We start from the raw sequence: 13,141 nt of genomic DNA, 5'->3' as shown, positions 1-13,141 counted from the left end.
TGGCAAGTACTGAATCCAACTGCCTCCAAAATCTAGCACACATGCACGTAGCATATCCTCCAATATTTGTGTAGTCCTCTCTGTCTGTCCATCGATCTGAGGAAGAAAGGTCGTGCTAAAAGCCAACTAGGATCCCAAAGCTCCTTGTAAAATTTTTCAGAACTGAGACATGAAACGTGGATCCTGGTCAAAAACGATGGACACAAGCACTCCATGCAAATTGACAATCTCCTGTATATACAGTTCTGCTAATCTACCAATGGAGTAGTTAACTCTGATGGGAAGAAAATGAGCAGTCTTCATCAATCTATCAATGACTACCCAGATGGCGTCCAATCCATGAAGTGTTGCAGTAACCCTGATACGAAGTCCATAGAAATATGCTCCCACTTCCATTTAGGGATGTGAAGTGGTGGCAATGGTCCCGCCGGTCACTGATGCTAAGCCTTCACCTGCTAGCATATCAAACACTGCTCTACATGTTCAGTAATTTCTCTCTTTATATTGCTCCACCAGAAGGATAACAGCAAATCTTTGTACATTTTTGTACTTCCTGGATATACTGTATACAAGGAACCGTGGGCCTCTTCCAAAATAATATTTTTAATTCCAACGTCATTAGGTACACACAACCTAGTATGAAACCTCAAAGCTCTGTCATCTAAAATTTTTAAATCAGCTTCCTATCTACTCTATACTCTATCTCTGATCTATATTATATCTACATCTTGCATCTACGCAACCTTACTTTTCTTTAGTAAAGACAGTAGAAGTACCAGATAAGCAATTAATGCATGATGACTACCCTCTACCAGTTCTACACCAAGTCTTTCTAAATCCATCCTGATCTGAGGTGCAGTCACTATTGCTGATACGGATGCACACCCTGATTTATGACTCAATGCATCAGCTACCACATTAGTCTTCCCTAGGTGGTAACTGATGCTACAATCATAATCTTAAATCAATTCTAGCCACCTCCTCTGCCTCATATTCAGCTCCATCTGCGTGAATAAACATTTCAAACTCTTATGATTTGTAAATATTTCACACCTTCCACCATACAAATAATGTCTCCAGATCTTTAATGTGTACACCACTGCAACCAACTTTAAATCATGTGTAGGTTAATTCTTCTCATACTCTTTAAGTTGATGAGAAGCATAGGCTACAACTTTCCCCTCTTGCATTAGCACGCATCCGAACCCCTTCTGAGACGCATCACTGTAGATTATAAATCTACCTTCCCCAAATGGAATAGTCAAAACTAGTATAGTAACAAGCCGCTACTTCAATTCCTGGAAGCTCTGCTCTCAATCGTCATTCCATTCAAAATTGGCATTCTTCCTTGTTAGCTATTTTAAACACCCTGATAGCCTAGAAAATGCCTCTATGAACCGACGATAATATCTTGCCAATCCCAAGAAACTCCTAAACATTCTTTGGTTTCGCTCTATTCGCCACTACTTCCATCTTGTTTGGATCTATAGAGATACCATCCTCGGATACCACATGCCCAAGGAATGTAACTTTCTTTGACCAAAATTCACACTTTTGGAATTTGGCATACAGTTCCATTTCTTTAAACATCTGAAGTAACATCCTCAAATGTGTCTCATGCTCCTCGGGACTCCTTGGATAGACCAGTATATCATCAATACAAACTGGTCCAAGTACTGATGGAAAACTCTGTTCATCAGGTTCGTGAATGCAATAGGACCATTCGTCAGCCTCAATGGCATAACCAAAAATTCATAGTGGTCATACCGAGTTCGGAACACTGTCTTGGAAACATCCTTTGCTTTGACCCTCACTTGATGGTACCTAGAGTGAAGATCAATCTTAGAATAGGCACGTGTTCCTTCGAGCTTATCGAACAAGTCATTAATACGGGGAAGAGGACACTTGTTCTTAACTATCACTTTATTTATCTCTCTATAGTCAATGCACATCCTCATTGACCTATCTTTCTTCTTTACAAAGAGAATTGGAGCTCCCCAGGGAGATGCACTAGGTCTGATAAATCCTTTATCTAATAATTCCTATAACAGATCTTTTAGTTCTTTCAACTCTATTGGAGCCATTCTGTACGGAACTTTAGAAATCGGTGTCGTCCCTGGTAGAAAATCAATGGAAAATTCAATCTCACAGTCAAGAGGTAATCCAGGTAGTTCCTCTGAAAAGACATCTAAAAATTCCTTCACTATTGGAATTTCGGTAAGTTTCAATTCTTTCTCTAGCATTTCCTTCTTACAAGCTATATACCCTTGACATCCGTCCATGAGTAGCCTCCTCGCTTGAATAGCTGACACTAGTTGTGGTGAGGATTACACGCGCGACCCTATAAATCTGAACTCCTGTTCTCCAGGAGGTCCGAATACCTCCTCTTTCTGATGACAATCGATGCTGGCATAGTTGGCGGCTAACTAGTCCATTCCCAATATCATATCGAATCCATGCATGTCTAACACTATGAGCTCAGCTGGTAGCACTCTCCCCTGAACATCCACTAGATACCCTTTCAGTACCCTTCGACACCTCACTACTGTTCACCTCACTACTGATCCTAGCATTGTGGCTACTGATAATTCGGTGTCTAGCAACTGAGTTTCTACCCCACATAACTTGATCTACCCCGTAGATACAAAAGATGTGTGGCTCCTGAATCAATTAAAATAATAGCTTTAATTGAAAGCGTAGTAATAATACATGTCACCACATTGTTGGTCGCCTCAGCATCTCCTGGTGTTAGTGCATAAACCCGCACCTGCGTGGTATTCCTCTACTGGCCACCTCTAGGAACCTAGTTGTTTCCCTGGAATTGTCTGAAGGTGGGAGCATTGCTCTGCTGCACACGACAATCTCATGCCAAGTGACCCGGTCTACCACACTAATAGCAAACATTCATCCCCGCTTGGCACTCTCCCACGTGCCCCCTACCATATCTAGGGAAAATAGGATAAGTCTGCTCACCCTGAAACCCATGGCTTCCAATCTCCTGTCTCTGTCCCCCGCTATGTCTACCTCTTCTCCATGGGCCCCGGCTAGTACTCGTTTGAAATTCAGGAGGCATGGGCCTCTTCCTCTGACTCTGCACCTCGACACCCCTCTGCCTGCTCGTCTTCGCTATGGCGGCCCTATCTACCAATTCTGCAAAATCATATACCTTCAAAACATCCACCTGCTCAAAAATTTCTTGCCTTAAACCTCTCTCAAATTTTATTGCCTTCTTCACCTTATCTGGGACTATATACGAGGCAAAGTGGGACAGCTCAACAAACTTTGCTGCGTACTACCAAACTATTAGGTGCCCTTGAGTCAGATTCAAAACTTCCTTCACTCTAGCTTCTCTAGTGGTGGTGGGGAAATATCGGTCAAAAAACATCTCTTTAAATTGGCTCCAAGTCGTGGCCACAAGTACTGGTCTCTACTCCTCCAAGAGTCTCACAGCGAACCACCAAAGCTCAGCCTCCCCTGTCAGTCAGAATATGGCATACAATACTTTATGCTCGTCGGTGCAACGTAGTACAGTAGGATCTTTTCAATCTCTTGTATCCAGTTCTCTACCATAATCAGGTTTGCACTCCATGAAAAGGCCGAAGGATTCATCTTGGTTAATTGCTCTATAGTGCAGCCCTAATCCATTGACGGGCAGCCGTGCTCCCTAGAACTTCAAGCTATCTCAGCCATAACCTACTGAGGATACACTACACAGGAACGCATCAGAATCACCGCCACCCATACTGGAGGACCCTGCTCCATTACACCCACCAGCATTCGTACTATCATTCACAGGGTCCATCTTGAAAATAAAACAACATAATCTTAGAATCCTAACTTCATAACATGACTAATACATTATCCAGCTAAAAACCTTATATAATCCTATAACCTAACATCCTTATTCTAGATTTAAGATTTAGTCCTGCAATTTAAAAACAAAACCCGACAATAGTTTACCATGATTTTCCTAAAATCGTCATTTGAGGAAAAACATAGAAACCACCACGAAGTTCCTACCTCCAGGCTGCAAGACAACCTTAAATTCTCATCTTAACTTCCAACATTGACTCGCTACATTCTTGATCTATTCCTATACTCTGGTATTGTTTTCCGTTGTGCACTAAAGTCTATAGAACTTAGCAACTTAGGCTTAGATACCACATTGTAATGCCCCGAAACTTATGGCTATATAATTTTTTTTCTATTTTACTTAATAAACTCTGATACCACAAACTATAAACAAAGTAAACCCAGACCCAAAGTGGGGTGCTTGTGATATACCTGTTCATAAATACATATCAAATATACAGCAGAAAACATGATATACCTGAACCTTATACAAAATACCAGAGTCCTACTAACTTCATAATTATACATATACATCCTCAAAAATCCATAGAAATATTCTAGGGACTCACACAAAATCCCTCTTCCAACTCAAACACTTACCCTGCAGCTAGGGCAGTACTAAAACCTCCTCTATCTCGGAGCTTGCTCCGCTCTTCTATCTGGGTTTCCTGAAATATTTGAATTCTACGATTATACACCTCTCAGTAAGTGGGATAGATTAGCATCAGTGTGTGGCACATAAGTTCTATTGTGTTATAAACATATACTGTACATAATTAACTGCATCTGATAAATCAAGTAAATATGTTCTGTATAAGTCTGAAGAAATCATATTTCAACATAAACATATTGTGTCATAATAAATTTTTGTATGCATATAAATCGTCTACTATAACTTTTTAATACTAAAATTTCTGTATGCACATAAATCGTCTCCTATATCTACGTAATACTGAAATTTTTTGTATGCATATAAATCATCTATTATATCTGTATAATACTAAAATTTATGTATGCATATATATCATCTACTATATCTGTATAATACTAAAATTTCTGTATGCATATAAATCGTCTATTATATCTATATAATATGAAATTCTCCCTTAGATGGATAGCTAGTTAATATCATGTATTACCCCCGCATGATTAGGTTGTGCAGCCCATAGGCGGGACCTGGCAATGGTTAGCTTACCATGTTAAGTCAAAACTGACTCATCTGTAAGTACGATTGTCCAAACTTCTAGAGGGGCATACTACTACACTGGGCTCAATCGGCTATCTATACACCGACACTCTATCTGAGACGTGTGGTGGCACTACTCTAAACTAATAGCTATGGTACCATGCTCTGAAACTAAACTAAGTCACCCGGAATCTTCTACCATATAGTACATTTCATAAATAACTGTAATATAACTATTTCTTGGTTCTGTGTAAAATCTGTCATAATAAATTTTCTGAATAAATTGTTATAAATATATCTAGTCACGGCATCTAGGTCGGATGAAATATCACGGCATCTAGGTCGGTTGAAACATCATGGCATTTGAGCCGGCTAAAATATCATGGCATTTGAGCCGGCTAAATTATCATGGCATCTAGGCTGGTTGAATTATCACAATATACTAAAAATATCATAAGTTCTATACTATTTATAGATTTTCTAAAAATTCGTTATAAAAACATGCTTGTTCTGTGTAACCATAAAATAATCTAACATGCTAATATCTGCAATAAAGTATTTATACTCATGCCACAAAAGTGAGTGCTATTCTATAATATGCTATCTATCTGGGAATATTATATTTTTCTGAAAAAATAACAATAAATCTGTTTCCAGAGTTTTCTCAGTTCAAAAATCAGATTTTCCAAAAACTTACATTAATTCATATATACAATTTTTGAATCAAATACTATATTATAAACAGTAAACTTTCTTAAAATACTTGACATAATCTATCCCCTTACCTATTTCCTAGAACTATGCTTACAGGAAATTCAATACTATGCCTACGGCGCCCGCACAAAGTATGTATTTATAAACCCTAATTCAATCGACTAACCTCAGAATAATAGTCATTCAACATACCTAGCCCACATATTACCAATAACTAGCTAAACTTTCAAAAATAACCTCCTTACCCTGGTTTTAGAGTGGTGCCTGAAATGCTCGATTCACAAAATTACTCTAATTAAACTACAAAGAATTGTTGTCGATCCCGAAATCACGTTTATCGGCTGATTCGGGCTAAAATCAAGCGAGAAATCGAGAGAAGGTGTGAAAGCCGCATCCCTAAGAGAGAGAAAGAGATATTTGAAACAAATAAAATGACTTAAACCCTTTATATAGGGTTGCTGACCGTCAACGGTTTGTCCTTTTTAACCAAACCTTTTCACCGTTTTACTCTTATTTGGTTGCGGTAACCCAAAATCGTCAACGGTTTTCAGCTCCCCCACCAAACCATCGACGATTTGGTTTACACCAAATCAAATTCCTTCTTTTTCCTATATTTTCCTACTATTCCTATTTTTCAGGTCGTTACACGATATGATATCGGGCTTCGGCCAATACTGCCTACGTCCCCGCCTCAAGCTCACAAGTAAGAGGATTCCACTAATGTTTGCTTACTGGGTGGAGCGACATCGAATACAACATCCTTTCCTTACTGGGCAAGGGAAGCCTAGGTCAGATTAACAAGGCTGACCCCAACCTTTACAAACAATCCTTACGGGCTAGATCAACACCCCCTCAGGCCACGCCTGGAATACAATAGATAAGCAATGCAAATTTTGTGTACAATATCAATGCTTCTCCAATAAGCAAATATGTAGCAATACACTCAATGCACTTCAATATGATAGGAGTTATAAGCTCAATGAAGTATATTAAAACAACTCTCAAGATAATGTCAATATCGCAAGTAATATGTGAGAGTGTATTATGAGAGATTCTTTGGAACTATATATATATATATATATATTACAAATATGGTTTCAAAGATTTTAAGAACACAATCAAATATCTTAAAAAATAGTTTATCAAGCATTAAGTATAAGAGATATTTGGAATTCTAGCTTGTCAAAAATATTTTGCTAAAAGCACAAGACAAGCTCATGAATCATGGAATAGGAATGCAAGACTCACAAGCCCTAGAGAGTTTTCCCAAAGAAACTTATGAATAAAATCACAAGGGAAAACACAAGCTTACTCTCAATAAAAATCAATATCAACCAAAGAATATCAAATGAGAGTGTAAGCTTATAGTATGGATGATCTCAAGATACTCTCATCAAAAAGATTTTGCAAGAGGAATGTGTAAGAGTAGGATTTTTAAGCTTGTATGGGAAAAATGGGTAGTTGAAAATTTAGAGGATTTTTGCTAATGATGTTTGCTAATCTTCTGTTAATCAGAACAAATGGAGTATATATAGACACTCCAAAAATTATAACCGTTTCGGACTCAATGGGTATTTTTGAAAATATTAAATTAGGTTTAATAAAAAATAACCCAGTTTACCCTCGGTAAAAATCTCGCCAACCCGAGAGGTTTGGTCGACCATATTCAAGGTTCGGTTGCCCATATTACTAAGTTCAATCGACCATGGTAATTTTGAACTAGGGATCGATCGACCATCTCAGGGCGATTTTGAACCCCTTCGTGGGTTCGATTGACCAAAGCTAAGGTTCGGTTGACCGCTCATGTGGTTCAGTCAACAGATGCCAAAATGAACTACACATTTGGTTGGCCGAATAGTTGGGGGTCAGACACGTGTCAATTTGGTTGACCTAGGTCGATACGTTCAAAAACTAAATGGTCGATCGAGCGAAGTCAACAAGTTGACTTTTGACCAGTTCGGTCGACCAAGGCTTTATACTGCTAAGGGTTCGATTGACTGTGGCTAAGTGTTTTCAGCCAACAAAGGTTCGGTCGACCCAGCTGAGTATTACTAGGTGGGTTTGGTCAACCAGGGCCCTTTCAAAGATTATTTTAGGTCCTGATTTTTATTAGAATTCACCCATGTTACTAATGGTATAACTTTTAAGTTATAGGGGATTTTGCATGAAGTGCTTAGGGACCTAAATTCAATCTATGGTCATTGAGCTTATTAACCCTATCATGCATGCGACGCATTAATTATTACAGACCATATTACAGACCCAAATGAATTATATAACAAATACAAGTGAAAATATTTAGTCTTTATTTCCTTTGCTTCTCCAAACGCCACCATTTGATGTGAGCATTGAGTTCTTTATGGCCTTGTCTAAGTCTTTGCCCTTTCATGATAAGAATGGTCCTGCACACAAACTCGGGGATTAGGTAAGATACAAAGATATTTGTCATTATCAAAACAGGATATGACCTATAAGGTCAACAAATGTTGTCCAACTTTCATGGGAACTCCACTGAGAATCCTTATCAGCATCTAAATGAGTTCGTGGAGATTTGCTCCACTATCCACGTACCTAATTTTAGTGACAACGCCCTTCGTCTTAGGCTTTTCCCATTCTCTCTAAAGGATAAGGCCAAATATTGGCTAATGTCCTTAGAGTCGAACTCGGTGACCAACTGGGCTACCATGCAGTATGAAATAATGAAAAAGTACTTCCCAATTGGGAAGACTAACCAACTGCGAAGGGAAATCACAAGTTTCACACAAACGGATAGGGAACTTTTCTTTGAGACTTGGGAGCATTTCCGAGAACTACTTTGTAAATGCCCACACCATCAGGTCCTTAAGTTGCAATTAGTTCAAAATTTTTATGAAGGGTTAACTGAGAAAGATAGGTCCATGGTTGATGCATCGTGCGGAGGTACTTTCCTCAAAAAGCACGAAAATGAGGCCTAGATTCTCTTTGAAAATTCTCAGCAGCACATGGATGCGACTCGTAGACTACCCAATCCATCAACCTCTAAACCTAAGGGAGTTTACAAGTTGGCCACAAGCTAGGACCTAACCCCCACCCTGTATGCAATATCCAAAAAATTATATCAATGCTTGTCCTTAGGACCGCAGACAACAGCGTGTGTAGAGATTTGTGTAATTTGCTCTGACCCTTCCCATACATGTTATAATTGCCCCCATGCGCACTCCCAACCTGAGCGTGTACAAAAGCAAGTGAATGCCACCCATAATTGGTATGATAAGCCATCCAACGAACCTTATTCAAATACCTATGACCCTGGGTGGAAACAACATCCCAACCTCTCCTAGAGGCCGCAAGCTTCAGGTTTTCAATCCCAATGACCTCCACAAGCCCCTAACGCTTTGCCTCCATGCCCATACCAAAATTTCCAAAATTATTTTGATTCAGCCCCCAAATCTTCAACTGTTCAGCAATCATCTCCACCTCCACCTAAATATGACACAATTTATGAGACTGTACTGAATACCCTTAAGAACATTGAAGTCGATCGCCAAGCGGATCGGCAACTCCTTCACTCTCACTCCCAATCCATCGTGAAGCTAGAAGCCTCCTTGGGTAACTAGATGCTTCCTTGAGTCAGGAAGGCGAGGGCAAGTTGCCAAGTTAGCCCATAGTAAAACCTAAGAGACAGTATAGGGTAGAATGTGAACCGGACGCTGGTCCTTCATCGTATCCTTAGTAAGCCCAAGCGGTGACCACTCTCCACGGTGATAAGATGATAGTTAAATGAGGCAAGGAGCAACCGACCAGGGGAGAGAATAAGGATGAAAAGAGGGTAGTGCCCAACGCAAATTTGTGCACCCTATCCTCTTCTAGTTGGGTACACAAACCCTTGATTCCCACATCTACAATTGGAAGGACCAACCCTCACTTCGCCCCCGATAGAGCTTTTCACGATCCCTTAGTGACACATCCTGCAACCCCTCTTGCACCTTCTATATTTAGGAAAGAGGCCTCAACTGAGTACATCTGGGACATGTTTAAACAAGTAAGAAATGACAAGTCTCTCCTAGATGGCATTAATCAATCACCTACATTCATAGAGTTCCTCAAGGACTTATCAACATAGGAGCAAAAGTCAAGGGTATATATGGATGGTCTAGTCAAGCAAGTCGAGCACATGAGCTACATGATACTAAGGCACCTCGTTCCTAAACTGAAAGACCCCAGCTCACCCACTATTTCATGTGTAATTGGAAGTTACACCATTGATAGGGCTATTCTAGATCTAGGAGCGAGCATGAACATCCTTTCATTCTTGGCCTATCAACAACTTGACCTTGGAATGCTGAAACCCACATGAATAACAGTGAGTCTCGCTGATCGATATTTTAAGCAACCTCAGGGTGTGGTGGAAGATGTGGTGGTAAAGGTGGGAGAATTCCATTACCCTTTCTATTTCATCATTTTAGATATGGAGTCTTCCACAAATTCGATCCCTGTCCTTCTAGGACGTCCATTCCTAGCCACAGTCAATGCTTGCATTCAATGTAGGACAAGGATTATAGACATTTCATGGGGCCACAAGTGACTCAGGCTGAGCACATTTACTTCCCCCCTAATACGCACTTAAAACTGTACAAGTTGTGGATGGATACTTGATTGATACAATTGCTAGGGAAGAGGTTCCCCCGCCTCTATGGAGGGACCCTTTGGATAAAGCGCTTCATTTTGAATTCCCCTCCATGACTAAACTAGGAGACTTCAATGATCACACTATTGCAAATCATGATTTGGTCTTCCATCCTAAGAATAATTTGGGGCTATGTAACATAAGGTGTGACGAGAGAAAATGGGAAGTCCAACATCACCTTCGAACCAGGATGAGTTCGAAATGAGCTTAAATGCGTATGGCTGAAGACGAGAAACTTAGCACTTCCAAGAGGCAACCCGATAATTTTTATTTTCTTTTTGAGTTCATAGGTTGTTAGGGTAGATTAAGTAAGGCTTTAGCATCTCTAGATTAGGCCTTAGGATAAGTTGGGGGTGCAACTAAAAGGGTGACCATCATACATGCTGGCAACTAGGTCCGATCCCTGAACTTTGCTGAATTCTGAATATATAGAGAAGGTCGACCATGTAACGACCTGAAATTTCATATTTTTTTCCAAATACTATATAAAATATACTGATAATCATTTTACTCTGGTACCCCAGAAATCACCTATGCAGCGGAAAGCATAAAGCTATACATCCATAATTACAATACCAGAATCCAGTATTAATCCAAAGCATACATACATAATTATACATCATCCCAGCACCTTCTACACAACACTCCTAAATACTACTCAAAAATACGATCCCCTGATAACACTTACCCTTCAAACAGGGTAGTGTAGACGACCTCTCTACTTGCGAACCTGATCCGCTCGTCTAAATGGATCACTTGAAAAATGTTAATTTACTAGGATGAGGCAACACTCAGTAAGAAGAAACATGCTATTACTAGTGTGTGGCACATGAGTCTACATAAATAATTTATTGATAAATAACTAAATTGAGATATCATATAAATATTGTGCAACTCACACCTACATGGCTTAAAATACAATTGTATTATCTGAGTTTCCTATTTATCCATACTAATAAGAATATAATATATCTGTTGTTCTTCTGTAAATCTGTATATATATAAATAACTGATAAATATCCCTAAAAATTTGTATGTCATGATTTAACCCCTCATGACAAGGTTGTGCAGCCCGTAGGCTGGACTTAACTCTGGTTGGCTTACCAAGATAAGTCACCTAAATACTCTATCAATCCTCAGTTTGGTCATACTGCAATCCCTCCAAAGGCACGATACTGGTATCTACCTTGTCAAACCGACCTCCTCAACCCAGATGTCTGGGGAGCCTACAATCCCTCCATAGGCACGGTTGATGGAATCCACACATTATCTGAGATATGTGGTTACACTCTGATATGAAATAGCAACGGTACCGTGCTCTTCTGACTGAATCTGTCTAAAATAATTCATCAGGGATTTGATACTGTATAATACTAATATATATAATTATCTTGTTGTTTCATCATGATTCCAAAATAACCATAACACTATAAATTTGATCTGAAATACTGAAATATCTAACTGAAATAAATGTAATATCTGACTGAAATATCTAACTAAATAATTTGTAATACCTAACTGAATAATTTGTAATGTCTGAGTGTTATGGTTTTGGAAATCATGGCATTCTATAAATACTGTAAAATATTTGTCTGTATAATATCTGTCTGCAAAATATATGTTTGTATAATATCTGTCTATAAAATACATCTGTCTATATATACACTGTAATTCATAATTCTGTAAAATCTAGTAAAACATGTTTCTATGCAAAAACACTATAAATCATGATATTATAAAAAACTGTATAAATTTTGTACTAAACAAATATCTACTCAGGCCACGCAATTAATAAAATTCACGTTTTGAAATCCATAAAGCTATATAATTATTATTTCATACCCAGTTAAACAAATACCACATTTTATTGATAAAAATTCCTTCTCTTACCTGGAAAACTGACCTCGTCTACTAACATTCTAACTTATGCCCCTGGCATTCATAATTCCATAATCCTGAAAATATCATATATATTTTCCTATCAAATAACTGAATTCCCCAAAATAAATTTTGTTGACTCTACGAGTTCAATCTGATTTTGATAATGACAAATAACTTGGTATTTGATCTGTGCATTGAGTTTGTGAACAGGAACCATATTAAGAATGCACAGAAGAATAACGAGTCCTGGAAGCCTTAAAGTAAAGCATACATATCTTGGCAAGATCCATGGAACTCCAAGAGTACGAAAATCAAGATGCAAGCGGTAAAGTTTAAGAACATCTTGGGAATGGGTACTTAGACCTCATGTATTTACATTTTCGTATGATTTAATTTGAGACTCAATATAACTTAGGATGACTTTAGGATTCATGCATTTCATGTATATCATTAGGGGACTTTCATGGACTTGGAAATATTTTCAAAATCATGGAAAATATGTTTTTATAAAAGACCCAAGAAGGAGAGTAAAGCAGATTTTTAAATTAGAAAAGAAAAATTCAGAAAAAGGGGACTTCGGTAGCCTGAACTCAACCTCAGTTGCCTGAAGAATTTCTTTAGTGGGAAACACAAAAAGTTCATCGAGGCACTTCGGTCGCCTGAACCTAGAACTTCAGGCACTTGAACTTGCAACTTCAAGAGCTTGAAGTGTACCTTAGGCGCCTGACCCTGTACTCCAAGTTAAATTTTCAAAGCTTTAAGGGACTTCGGTCGCCTCATTGAAGGCTTCGACCTCAGTTGCCTGAACTTGCGGGAAAACTTAAAATTTTGATTTTTATTAA

At 38.7% G+C, this 13,141-nt stretch overlaps 1 non-coding gene across 1 annotated transcript; it reads right to left on the bottom strand.

Annotated features, from left to right (window-relative positions):
* Positions 1–8,485: 8,485 nt before the first annotated feature.
* Positions 8,486–8,591, bottom strand: LOC131163152 (small nucleolar RNA R71). Its single transcript, XR_009138931.1, has one exon. It is a non-coding gene; the product is annotated as a small nucleolar RNA R71 (small nucleolar RNA).
* Between the last annotated feature and the right edge of the window lie 4,550 nt (positions 8,592–13,141).

Source organism: Malania oleifera, chromosome 8, assembly GCF_029873635.1.
Source record: "Malania oleifera isolate guangnan ecotype guangnan chromosome 8, ASM2987363v1, whole genome shotgun sequence".
NCBI classification, from domain to species: Eukaryota; Viridiplantae; Streptophyta; class Magnoliopsida; order Santalales; family Ximeniaceae; genus Malania; species Malania oleifera.
This window is presented reverse-complemented; position numbering and strand designations above follow the sequence as displayed.